The 12,899-nt window shown below is 46.0% G+C and overlaps 1 protein-coding gene and 1 long non-coding RNA gene across 2 annotated transcripts in view; one reads left to right on the top strand and one right to left on the bottom strand.

Moving 5' to 3' along the window:
• The window catches only part of ATP6AP2 (ATPase H+ transporting accessory protein 2), a 103,843-nt gene that overhangs the window by 19,967 nt on the left and 70,977 nt on the right, over window positions 1-12,899 (top strand). The window lies entirely within an intron of this gene.
• LOC137858498 (uncharacterized) overlaps window positions 2,936-12,899 on the bottom strand; it is a 47,332-nt gene continuing 37,368 nt past the window's right edge. Inside the window, exons 2-3 of the long non-coding RNA XR_011097786.1 lie at window positions 5,662-5,849; window positions 2,936-3,678 (exon numbers count right to left, since the gene is read on the bottom strand). This is a non-coding gene — a long non-coding RNA (uncharacterized lncRNA). The remainder of the gene's footprint in view (window positions 3,679-5,661; window positions 5,850-12,899) is intronic.

Here is a 12,899-nt window from a genome sequence, read left to right as displayed (position 1 = left end):
CTCTGTGCATTGCTTAACACGAGGCAGAAAACTGCTCACTGGTTCTTCTGGTCTGTGCAAGAGCTCCTCGCCTGGCTGGTGAGCACAGAGCTTAACCCATGTGGGCATACTGGTGTAGCAGGGTCCAGGTGTCCCTTCTGTCCTGTCAGCATGTCCAGCCTCAGCCTCAATTACACACTCTCCAGCCTTTTCATTAAGGAGTCACACTTGTGTGGGATGTCTTGTGTTTGGAGGTGGCAAAAAAACACCTGTCGGGCACTGGTTGTTTTCTTAATACAGCAATCAAACGCAGAAGTGATAAACTATTAATTCTACAGAGATTTTTTTTTTTTTTTTTTTTTAATTCCCAGGAGCCTCAAATCCAAAGAGGACTTAATACAAGTATTCCTAGGGGATGGTGTTCATAAGCGCTGTGGCCATATGGGCATACAGCTGGCTAACCACTTCCTCTGCAGCCTTCTCTTTCAGTAGGGATCCTCAGGAGGGGCAGAAAAAGGCTACAATGATGTGAAAACCGATCTCCCCAGCCCTCGGGGAAACATAACTCCAGCCATAAACAAGTTAGTAAGGAACAAAAGGATGTGCGGAGGGACCATCGCTGGTCTAAATCATCAGCTGAGACTAATTTACACCACAGAGAGCCTGACGTATATGTTCAAGCCAGGAAAAGCCCAATAATTCAAAAGAAAAAAAAAAATACCCAATCTGTTCCTGCTTGCAGGAACACCTTTCTTATCAGGGCAATTCTTCAAAAGCCGGTAATCACCAGCAAAGCCCAAATTCACTATCGATCCGGCTTCAGCTCTCACGTACCTTCCTGCACCTGTAGCGTGATGCCTTCAAAGCCCCCCCCCCCCGGACCCCTCTTCCAAACAGCAGCCTTGGGTGTGAGGGAAGGGGAGCTTTGTGCTGCTTCTGTGTAGGGGCAGGTGTGAACCGAGCCAGGGGGACACGCAGGAGACACACCACAAGCACAGGGCTCAGGGCAGCACGGAGGGAACAGCCAGTGTTTGGAGCCGTTTCACCCAAAATTGGTTTCAGAAGCAGTCCACGCCTCGGCTCCATGTGCAGAAGAGGGCTTTCAAAGCCTTTGGCAATAAGGCTTGGTTCCTCTCACCATGCATTAGAGCCCTGGAAGATGTTTTATGACTGACATGACGTGTTCAAATGGCTTCGCATGATGACCAACCGTGCTGTAATGTTTGTGATGAACTTGCTTTGTCTTCCCTTCCTTTTTCTTCCCTTCCCCTCCCCTTCCCTCCCCACAAAACCCCGTTAACAGGGCCATCAGCCCCTCACAATTAACTTGCAAACTGTCCGCCAGGAAATGCAGGAGCTGAGGCTCACAGGACAATGTTATCTCAGCCACGGGCAATTCTGCGGCGCTTTCCCATTTACACCTGTTAGATCCGACTCTTTGCAGCCCAGGCAGCCGTCTGTCTGTCTGTCTGTCTGTCTGCATGAGCTCCTGCATAAGGCCTGAGGCCGGAGAGCAGCACCCCACGGTCTCTGTTGTCCTTCAGGAGCACCCCTACTGCCGCACATTGCTGTTGTTATCAGTAGCAGGGAAGAAATGCAACACCCAAATCAGTGCGCCTTTCCTCTCACATACAGCCTGACCTTTTGCAGCGATGCATTTCAGGTTTCTGCCTTCATTTGCCTGCCTGTTTGCTTACGCCAGAGGGAGAGAAGAGGGGCAAAAATCCCCCTCCTCCTTTTTTTTTTTTTTCTTCTTTTTTTTTTTTCCCCCACTTTATTCTGCTTACTTTCCATTTTCTTTCCCCATGGAGGAAATGGTCTTTGCATCCCCCCTTTCCCCCGAGGCAGAGAGGACCAGGGAGAGTTACAGCAGTTTCCTTCATTGTTTTGCCCAGAGAATGGCGATGCCTCCCAGGTAAATTGTCTCATCAGCAGCCAGGCTGAGCAGAGGAGTTTCTTATTAACAAAAAAAAAATGCAGGGAAAGTAATTTTTCATTTTTACCAAACATAGAAGTGGCAGAACAGGGTTCTCTTTGTATTTTCCGTTCCAACTTTGTGCTGAACTCACAGCGTTTAAACACCAGCATAAAAGTGCCATGCCGAAGAAAGGTAGGAGCACTGGAAAAGAATAGTTGTGATAGAAGTGGCAGTGTGGGGTAAAGCCTCCAGCCCATGGATGATTTGTTAAGCGTTTTGCAAACAGATGTACATGCTGCAGGTATGTGTTATGTGTGTGTGTGGCTAATCAATGACACGTGTGCATGGCAGACGGACAGGTAGGACAGATAATTACATGATTACGGGTCTCCTGCTATATTTATGTTCACCCATTAAAGCCACTTGTGAGTTATCCCCCCTCTCCTTACTCCCACAGATAAAAGTCACTAATGCCACCTGCCAGCAGGTTACTTTAACACAAAGCACAGAGGCACGGAGGCAGCAAGCTGGGGACCTGACACCTGCCTCGGTGGCACAAATATCTCCGTCCCACACAGCACAGAGGGGCCAGCACAGGCCTTGGGCAGGCTCCAAGAAAACGTGGAGAGGGACCAGCAAGCCTCGGCCAGACACTGATCCCCCATCGTAATTTTAAGCAGCCTGGAGAGGTTGATCCTGACCCCTACCTCCAACCCAAAGTCACCAGCAGACTTTGCTGCATTTTAGCTTTCTAATCGATGCATTTTCAGTAAAAAAAGTGTAAATAAAATTTGTGACATCACGCTCACATCCCGCTATGCTGTCAGCAGGATGAGATGGATCTGGAAACCAGCGGTTGCCTTTCTGGTTGTGTTCTTACAAATCCATGTGCAAGAGGTGGAACAACATCAGCCTGGAGTCACTGCACTCCTCCCCTGCCTTCCTGCAGGCTGCAGCTCAGCTGGGTCCCTGGGCATCGCCCCTGCAACCTGTCCCCCCAGGGAAATACAAAGACCGGTGATCTCTGCACCTCTGGGCTATTGACGGACACAAAAGACTGGTTTAGCACTTTCATTTCCATGCTGGGAATTGGGGGATTAAAATGCCACTATCTCCTGATTGTGTTGTTTTTTTATGCAGCCCCCATGTAAACACTACACCAGTCAACAAACCACTGTTAATAAAAATTGCTAATTAGATGAGGACAGTGCCTTGTTTTATTTACAGAAGTATTTATAGGCTTTCTGCTTTCTTGTATTTTTCAAGGCTCTGTATATTTTGCATTTGCTTTTACACTTCGTCCCTGCTTGTCCTTCTAACTATTTCTTGAGAGGGCTTTTTTTTCATTGTTGTTTTAACCACCCTGAGTCAGACATAAGGATCTGCTTTATATTAAGCCTGTTCTATTCTTGAAAGAGCTTCTCCAACACAACACAATTTTGGAGTTCATAGAAAACCCACACATTTGTTAAATCTATCTTTTACAATGTGTTAGTAGCCAAGATAGCATGTACTCTGGGATAAGACTTGGCTTTTTAGCACACATTTGTCTATCTCCTCAAGAAACGGGGCCTTAAACCCTGACTGAAAGGAATTTTTATTCAGCCGAGCTTATCTCTGTTAATTCAGGATATGCAGTTGACTTTCAGATAAAGAAAGGCACCCAAACTGCAGCTCAGCGAGGGACTCCAATACACCCAGTCATCCTTCTGCCCGACGTGCAGACCGCCGTCCTCCAATTATTAGCACGTCCCATTAATTCTGCGTGAAGCCACACCGGGCTGAAATGACAAAAGCAGCAGGAAGATGATGTCAGCTGGAGTGCCGCGCTGCTTTATTCCCCAGAAGGCTCCTCCCGTGGTAGCGAGGTCTGAGCATCGTGTCAGCAGGAGAAGTTTCCCTGGCAGAGCGTACCCCAAGGACCTGACACCGCTGCTGGTTGCCGTGGAAGTTACAGGCTCGCTCTAAATCAACTTCTCCAGGTCTCCCATATGCTGCAGGCTACCCAGCCTGCCTTCCCGCTCAGATACGCTGACATGTGCCCTGGCTTCTGCCTGTGCAAGGTTTTATTCCAGAAGGCGCCAAAGCCTGTTGCCACCTTCCCATCACGGCCCTTGGGGGGCTACAAAGGGGAAACCCACGTTATCGCCAGAAGATGTGCTTTGCAGATTGATCTGGAGTAAGCACAGGGTGGGAATACAGGGATATCGTTGAGCCAGCACTGTGGAGAATGTAAACAAAATTGAATGGGAGTGAATATGATGCAGAGCTTGCGTCCTTGAAAGCTAATTTAAGCTCTCTTGGCTCTGGTTAAGTTTTAAACATTTCTGGTGGGATGAGGGAGACAAGCAGCTGCAATACAGAAGATAAGGGATGGAGCCTGATTGGTATCTGTGTTTTGAAGGAAGAGTTTTCGCAGCCCATCTGGGAGTGATTTATTTGATACCACCAAACACAGAGCCGTTCCAGAAATGAGCAGCCCCCAAAAAGACAACCCCTAAACTGGAGTGAGGAGCGGGGCAAGCACTGAGAAAGTCCTGAAATAATCACTCCAGTCAGCAGGTGAAGAGCAAGAAATGCCAATTAATAACAATAATACAATAATAATATTAATAATAGGCAGGGACTGCAATTCTGACCCTATTCTTAAAAAAAAAATAACAATAAAAAAGGCATTACAAAGAGTTAAGCAGCATCCGAGTGCTAGGCTGAAAGCCTGGCACACTCCGAAAGACTGCAGAGCACCTTTCAGTCCTGAGGGCGATTGTGGGTTTGAACACATGGAGAACTTACTGCTGGGTAACAAATTATCAGGTGTCTGCTGATCCATGGCAACTGTCCCTGCGGATGCTTGCTGCAGCACGTGTGGGATAACACGAGCTCTCTGCGTCCTCAGTGGAAAAGGAGAGGGGTCTGTGCTGACCTGGGCAATATCACATTTACTGCCTGTGAGTAGTCTTGTGGATAGTTGTCTGCTACCAGTTGACTGGTGGCTTCTTGTTTTTTTTTTTTTGTTTGTTTGTTTGTTTGTTTGTTTTTACTGCAATGCAGTCCTTTTTCTATTTTTCCTCCCTTCTCAGGGGTAATCAACTCGCTGAGCACAGTGTTGCTCCCCAATATCGGGACTGTTCCTGTACAGAGGGTAAAGGGGTAAGCTAACAGTCCTGTGGTGAAAAGTGATTTGGGGACCTTCTGACTAATAACAACCATGGTTTTCACATTACTATGGCATCCTTTAAAAATATAGGTCGCATACAGCCACAGATTTACCTTCTTTCTAAGGTGTTCTGTAAGGCCTGGGAACATTTCTTTATTGCAAACAAGGGCCACGAGAACATTTGTTATAAAAATGGGAACTGCACAAAGCTAACACGAATTTAGATTTCATTACGAACATGAAACCTGGCAAAGATTAATTGAAACATTTGCCAAAGGGCCAATCTAAAGTTTGATGAAATCAAAGGGGGACTTTAAGCTGACTTTAACGGTCTTGGGGTCAGGTTGTAAGGCAGATTGGACAAGTTTCAAGGTCCCTAGGTCAATGGATTTTATTTATTTATTTATTTTAAATCAAAACCGTGACACACTATTAGTTTAGAAGACATTTCAGCCATCATCCATAGAAAACACTTGGTACCAGCTGAACAGGAACTGGATCAGCTCCCATGGGGTGCTGTGCATAATGCCTGGCCCTCGGGCATTATTTTGCTCTGGCATAGGGGTGAGGAAAAAGCCAAGGTGGGTCCAAAAGCCCCAGCCCTCACCTGGGGCGATCCGTAGCAGGGCAATCTCAAGAGATGGTCCTCACCAATGGAGTTCTCCAGTGCAGAAGGCAGCCCCTAGGCCTGCGGGGCACGATGCAAAGCCTGACGCCTCTTCCCCTCTGTATTTGCTTGAGGGAACGGGTGGGTGGGTTGTTTATCTTGCGGGGAGGAGCCTTTTCCTTTTGACTCTGGGAAGAAAAGGAACCACATTGTGTATGTTTATTGAAAGTCCTATGTGCTCCCTGAGACATGAAGATAGGGCATGTCCTTATAAATCAGGGTGGAGAAAAAATAAATAAGGAAAGAAACGGGCTGGGAGAGCTGCAGAGACAGCATGTGTGCGTGTGTGCACTCAGCCAGCAAGGGGAATGACACTGACACTGTTTCAAAGGAAGGTCATTGCGTAGACCATAAATCTCAGACACTTAGAATTTGTTTCATTCATCTTCGTTAAGTCTTTTTTTTTTTTTTTTTTTTTTTTTTACGAGAAGTTCAGCAACTATCGGAAAATGTTGAAATGACTATTCATGCGGCCCTGCAGCTGCTCGTGGCTACCGACTTCAAGTCTGATGTGGCCAGCCACAACACAACGGGCCTGATCCTGCTCAGGGCCACACAGTGTCAGGGGTCTGTCCTTACCAGGGCTGCTTTTGCCCATCTTACGCTGGTGCCTACAGCATACAGAGATGGAGAATAGTGCTCTGAGGAGGGACCTTTGCTATGTTCTTGCACCCACCCCCTGCCCTCCAACTCTGGGCACTCTGGGGGTGATGGATTTGAGGTGGTAGAGTCAATCTTATGTCTGCTGCCGGTCTGGTTTTGCTGCTTTGACACTTCCGTAGGGTTCTGCTGAGCACCAGACATGGTTCACGAGTTCTCCAAAACCTCTTTTGCTCAAATAAAAAGGGGTGGGGAGAGTTTTCTCTAATTGATCACAATTAATGTAATTAGTACTTTGCATTTTTTCCTTTCCATGTGCTTTACCTTCGAGACCTTTATACATCTTAATACCTATTTCCATTCTTAATTGCGTTCTGTGAGCCCACAGCAAAGAACAGATATGTCATTCTCTTCTGTGATCGGCTTCATGAAAATAGTAGAAAGAGACAAACTGACCAGACTGAGCATTTAGTCAAATTCCAGTTCTCCCATTAATTTGTGTGCTGGCCATGGCAAGTCATTTAATTTTGCTCCGGGCTGGTTTATTCATATAGCAAATGGAAATAGCAAACTGATCCATATTAAAGATCTAACCAAGCCCCAAATAACTTAATAGAAGCTTGGTTTGGCCTTGCTTAGCTTAGTTTTGCTTGGTAAGTCTTTTTGGAAATGTGAGTTTTACTTTTTTGAAAAATCCCTATTAATCATACAGTGAGGAGAGACAGGGAAAATCTATGGTGATGTTTATATAAGCAAGCTAAATAGGAAAACAAAGGCAGACTCCTCAAAAACTGCGAAACAAACTGTGTAGGGACACGTTTCTAACACGTAGAGCATCCTGAGCGCTGCATGCTTTCAACCAGCGCCTCTGTTTTCATCAAATGACTTCCTTCAGAAAGTCCGGGTCCGCCAGAGGTCAGCGAGGACCTTGATTTACAAGAAGTTGAGTTTGCAGTCCAGGAGCTCATTCCCAGGCAGTTGGGCACTTTGTATCAGCCCTTACTCGCTAACTAAGAGGATTAATGACCACTTTCCAATTCCCATCTAATGCTGCTAACCACCGACTGTCACGCCTGGCTGCTTCCTCTCCCAAGACCAAGGGACTAGAGACATCTAATGGTAACTGCACGCATAGCAGAGCATCTCCTCCCGCTGGAGCTCTCCTGCAAGACACCAGCTCCGATATTTAACTCCTACAGTGCCTCAGGAGCCTGTGTGTTCAAGACCACCGTATGATAAGGACTGTTCACAATTAGTTCAGGTGGCTGCGTGTTGCTGGTCTCCATCCCATCTTGGCTCTGCTCTCCTCATCCTTGAAGGGTGTAAGAAGGACTTGAAACGGGAGAGAAACGGGAACTATTGAATTCTTTACAGTGTCCTCACACCGAAAAAAACACCCTGGTTTTCCACGGAAGAGAAGGGAAATCAAAGTACAGATCCCTGGAGAGTAAAGGAGGGGAAATAGTCTTGGTCAAATGGACAAACGACTCCTGTTCTGCCTTCAGGGCTTCCCATAGGCTGAGTGAAATGGGCTCACAGACACAAAAGCTGCAAATCCCCGAGTTCACACCTAATATTTCCTAGCAGCCTTTGCTGAATAGAGAGAAATAGGTGCTGCCGAGCAATTCAGGTGGAATGCACAGTAACAAGTATGCTTTCAACAAGGTGCTCAGTAGCATTTTTTTTTTTTTTTTAATTTATTTTTTTTTATTAAGGCCTTGCCTGGGAGGATCCCAGAGGAATGACACAATTGATGACTCAGGCAGAAAGAGATATTCAGCATGGGATTTAGAGGAGAGCCTTTGCTTAGCAAAGGAAGTGATTTTTGTACTAGCACAATGTCCAAAATCCAGTAGTCTCATTTTTGTGAAAAAATAAAATCTAGAACAGACTAGACAGATAAATGGAGACCAAATAGGGACAAGATTCTGAAGTATTGGAGACCCCCTTTATTTTTTTTATTTTATTATTATTTTTTAATTGGTAAAGGAATCCTCTTTTTGTATAGACCCAAATCCTGAGATGCAGTCAGTGTGTGAAATGCCTGGGGATTTCCAGGCACGCTGCAAAGTGCTCAGCTCTTCTCCAGAGATGTGCCCTTGCTAGCAGAGATGGGACAGGAGCTGGACCAGCACACTGCAGATTCTGGTCCTGAAGGTGATGCTAGCCCCTTCTGCTGCAGGATTCCCATTTCTACAATCAGAAGAGCAACTCCCCATGCAGTCCCAAGGGTGCTGTGAGACTCACCCTGGCCACTGACAGATGAGCTCTGAAGGATCTCGCTCAGGTCTTCTCAGTATTCCCAGCTGTCCCCTCCCTTTCCACGGCTGCTCTCAGAGATTTCAAGGCCAGCAGAGACAACTCAACTCCTTCCATGAAAGATCCAAGGTCTCAAATTTACTGGCACTGTGGAAAGCTGTGGGCAGCTACTTCAAAACATGGTACAGCAGGAGAGGTGGAGGGTTGCCTGTCAGCTTCTCAGGTAATTAGTGTTGTAAAGCACTTCGTGATATGCAGCTGAAAGGCAGAGGAGCAAAGTCCATGAGCAGCTGTAGGCTCCACTACAATTTAAAGAGGAAAAAAAAAAAAAAAAAAAAAACCAAAACAAAACAAAACAAAAAACCTGAAGGTTTTAATCCACAAGTAGGGTGACTAGGGTCTGGCAGAAGCACCCATCCAGCTTCTGATTCCTTCCGTCCCCCCAGCAAAGTGGGGGCCAGGAGCAGAACCTCCCTGCTGGCAGAGGGTCTCTGTCAGCCCTTCCTCGCCAGCTCTGCTCCACTGAGTGCTGCGAGGCACCATCCTGTCCCTCTGGATGTGCTTCGTGGCAGCGTCCCAGCTTGCTGAGAACATGAGGACTGAATGCGTGATTCCCTTCAGAGAAGGTACTTAATGGGGTTGTAATTGTCTGAAGCAGACATGAGCTAAATAACTAGTCCAACACTGCCCAGCACATCTGGATTAGCAGTGTAGTAAGCACCCAGATTCTCCTGGCACCTAACACAGCGTGTCATCCTCAGGGGCTGGTCAGAAACCAAGCGGCAAAAAAGTAGTGTGATGAAACACAAGAATGTATTTTGTTTTAGATCATTTGCAATGACTTTGGCTACATTTTATTTCTGATATCCTCTTACATACTATCTGCACTGAATTGAATGACCATTTAATTCAGTGGCAGACTTTTTGTCAAGTTCTGAGCCCTGCTTGGACTGTGGATTGGTCCTGTAATACGTACAGCTGTGAAAACATCTCAAATACTTCTCTCTAAACCCATTTTTTTTAATCTCCAAAAGAATGTGTTTGCAGAAGAATGCAGTTTCAGATCAAAGGAAGATATTTTCAACTTCAAGATGAATAATCTGGGAAATAGTTATAAACAAATAATTGAAAAAAAAAAAAAAAAAAGGAAGAAGAAAAAGAGGAAATGTCAAAGCTTTGGCATACCCAAGCCATCTTGCTGCTGTCTGGGGAGTGGCCTTTGGTCCACTGTAGTTCAAAGGATAAAGTATAATCCCAACATGTGGGGAGGTTAGGTACACAAGCCTTACCTGCTATTTTGGAACAAACATTATAACCAGGCTTTTCTCCCTGCCATGGGCAGCTCCCAGCCACCAGGCTCTCAAGAAGTCCATGCAGAGGGATGTGCTCCCAATGTCCTGGCAGAGCTATGCACTCCATAGAAAGAGAGACTTGAGCACCCACTGACCTAGAGTAAGAGGACATCATAGGTCAGTCACTGAGATGCTCACTTGTTGGTCCCAGTGCTGGGGAGCTCAGACATCACATAGTACTCCGTCAGCTGCTGTGGGTACTGCTTGTGGGGTTTGAATCAGGCAGACAGTGTGATAAATGGCTTTCTGCAGCGTGGATGAGCAGACTGAGGTGAAGCACTCCACTTTTATGTGCCGTGTCTACGCTAATGTGTAAGACTTGTGTTCTAGTCTTTTGATTCTAGCAGACTCTATTCTTATTTGAAATTCTCCAATACGTATATATATTCATTCACTAGAAGATGAATAGGTCAATCCGGAACATTCTTCCTTCAATTTTTGAGTTCCACCACCACACTGAAAAAGTAACTTTTATTGCAAGCCGAGTCCCAGGTTTTCCTGCTACGAGGTGCACACTACACTTCGATACCAAGTTGTCAAATTCCATGGGACCCTGTCACCCTCCACTTACCTCCTATTGATTTTCAAGCTGGGAAGTGCGGTGTGAAACCGATAGGCTGACTGGGTGTTAGCGTAGGTCCTGAGACAATTCAAGGGTAGAATGATCTGATGCGACAGTATCTGAGAACTTGGCATCCAGAGTATTACAGTTCCTGACTAATTGCCAGTGCCAGGAAACTGGCCTCTTGTCAACCCTAGCCAAGGAGCAGCCCGACACAGCATCGCAATGCACACACACAACTACCTAATCTGTAGCTTGCAGTGGACTTAATGACCATAAAGAAGATTCCAGAAAAGAAAAAACAAGGCAGCGTCTATGGAAAAGGATAGATAATAGTCGATTCAACCAGGCTTCATTAGTGGAGAAAGATGGCCAGCCATGGGATGAAAAGAGGCTCTGATATTTTCTCGAGCTGGAGTCCTTTTGATCTTAAGCATGTCTTGAGATTTTGGGTTGCTTTCTTAATCTTAAAACAGCTTAAAAAAAAAAATCCTTTTTTTTTTTTTTTTTTTTTTTTGAAACAGGCTGCCCCGGTCTGTAGCCTACTTCCTGCACCTGGACACAGCACAAAGATGTTATGGCTTTCAGGAAGCAGCGCATTTGTCAGCATGCAGCCCCCAGCCGAACAAAGGGCCGGATTCATTAATGCAATATCAGCCATGAAAACGTCCCTCCTCTGCCCCTCCCGGGCTTCTGACTCAATCTGCTGAAACAAAAAAATGAATTGTCATTGGGTTTTGCAGCCTTTGAGGTTCCTCAGCAGATCAATGCATCCTGGACGTGTTGATGGCCCCTAATTTGAATGAAGCTGCACAAGAATCACAAGAATTTGAGCTAGACTGCGAGCCACATTTTTTTTTTTTTTAATTATTATTCCTAATAAGGAGAAGTAATACCAAACTGCTACCAAAGACGAGATGAGAGACGGTCTCTGTGGCAGGGAAAGGTAAGCGTGCAGTCAATTACAGTCAGTTCTGACTCGGCTCCCACACAGCAGCACCACTTCAAGACTTCCCTCGCCCCGGAGAAGCTCGGTACCCTTCTGACAGGAACTCGGTGTTCGTTAGCGGTGTTTGCTCTGCCTGACATGACATTTAAAAGCCCTAGACCTGTACCACATTTATTCAACGTTGTCATATTCAGCAAAACATTTAAGCGGTTATTCAGCTTGAGGCACCTAAGTAGTCCCAGTGTCAACAACAGGACTCCTCAAATGCTGAAAATTTATGCGTGTGTTGAAGTACCTTGCTGAATCAGGGCTTCAAACCCTAATAGCCTGCTGAACTAGAGCCAGTCTTTACCCACAGAGCCTCGCAAGCACACACGGCGTGCAACATAATTTTAGTTAATTGGATAGAACTGCGTACGTACGGTCTGCGACCTCTGAGGGCTTTGAAAACCAATCACGCCGGTGCCACCCTGCGTACCTGCTTGTGTGATTAGTCACATCCACCTGTACGAGACGTGGCCCTGTCATCAGGTATGCTCTGCGATCTGTCCCAGAGGCTGGCACATCTTCAGCAGTGGGTGGGTGGGTTTCTCCCTGTGGCTGTCACACGGCGCGGCATCGCTACCTGTGATAACCGAGGAGCAGAAAGACGTCCCTCGCACTCCCGTGTTTAATGTGTTTTGCTCCATCCCCCTTCCAAAGACTAATAATTTCCGCTGGGCAAGAATATTGTCAGTCTGGTATCAGATAACTTCTCAGACAGAGAGCATATATACCCTGCATTGCCTGTTTTATCTAATAAAGACTTTGCCATCTCTTGTCTATTGCTTCTAATTTAGCCTTCATAAATTGACTTGCCAACACAGTTGGTTGTTCAGAAAAAAAAAGGAAGATGCTGACGTGTCTTCAGACTCCTTTCAGCTGACATAAACCATTTCTTGTCAAAATAGGGCAAATAGAGGGAAAACATTTTGGCAATTATAAGCTGAATTTCAACTTGCTGCATTCCTGTCCTTTCAGTACTATGACAAGAAGTAATGCTTTGGTCATTTGCATGCTGGCAGAAGATAATGGTTTGAGGATGGAGTGGAAATGAAGTTTGAGATTAACCTTTTTTTGTTGGGCAGGAGGGGAGTAACACTCAAGCTAGCTAACAGAAAATTTTAGCAAAGGGCTGGGAACAGCACAAGCAGCATCAGGAACATCACCATGTCAAGACAGCTTTTCAAAGGAGTTTATCTCTCTTCCTCTTTGCTTCTTTCTTGGGCTAGTGAGGTGCCATGTGGACTGGTCCATACCCTAGTCCTTCTTTGTGCCCTCTGCCCACTGACCGGCACAGCGGCTGCCAGCACACAGCTGGTGGGACAACACGGTCACCAGACATTTGAAGAGCACACAGCGAGCACCCCCTGCAGATAATATCAGCAGCAAACCAGCCAGAATTATCTAAACCAAA

Source organism: Anas acuta, chromosome 1 (assembly GCF_963932015.1).
Source record: "Anas acuta chromosome 1, bAnaAcu1.1, whole genome shotgun sequence".
Taxonomy (NCBI): Eukaryota; Metazoa; Chordata; class Aves; order Anseriformes; family Anatidae; genus Anas; species Anas acuta.
This window is presented reverse-complemented; position numbering and strand designations above follow the sequence as displayed.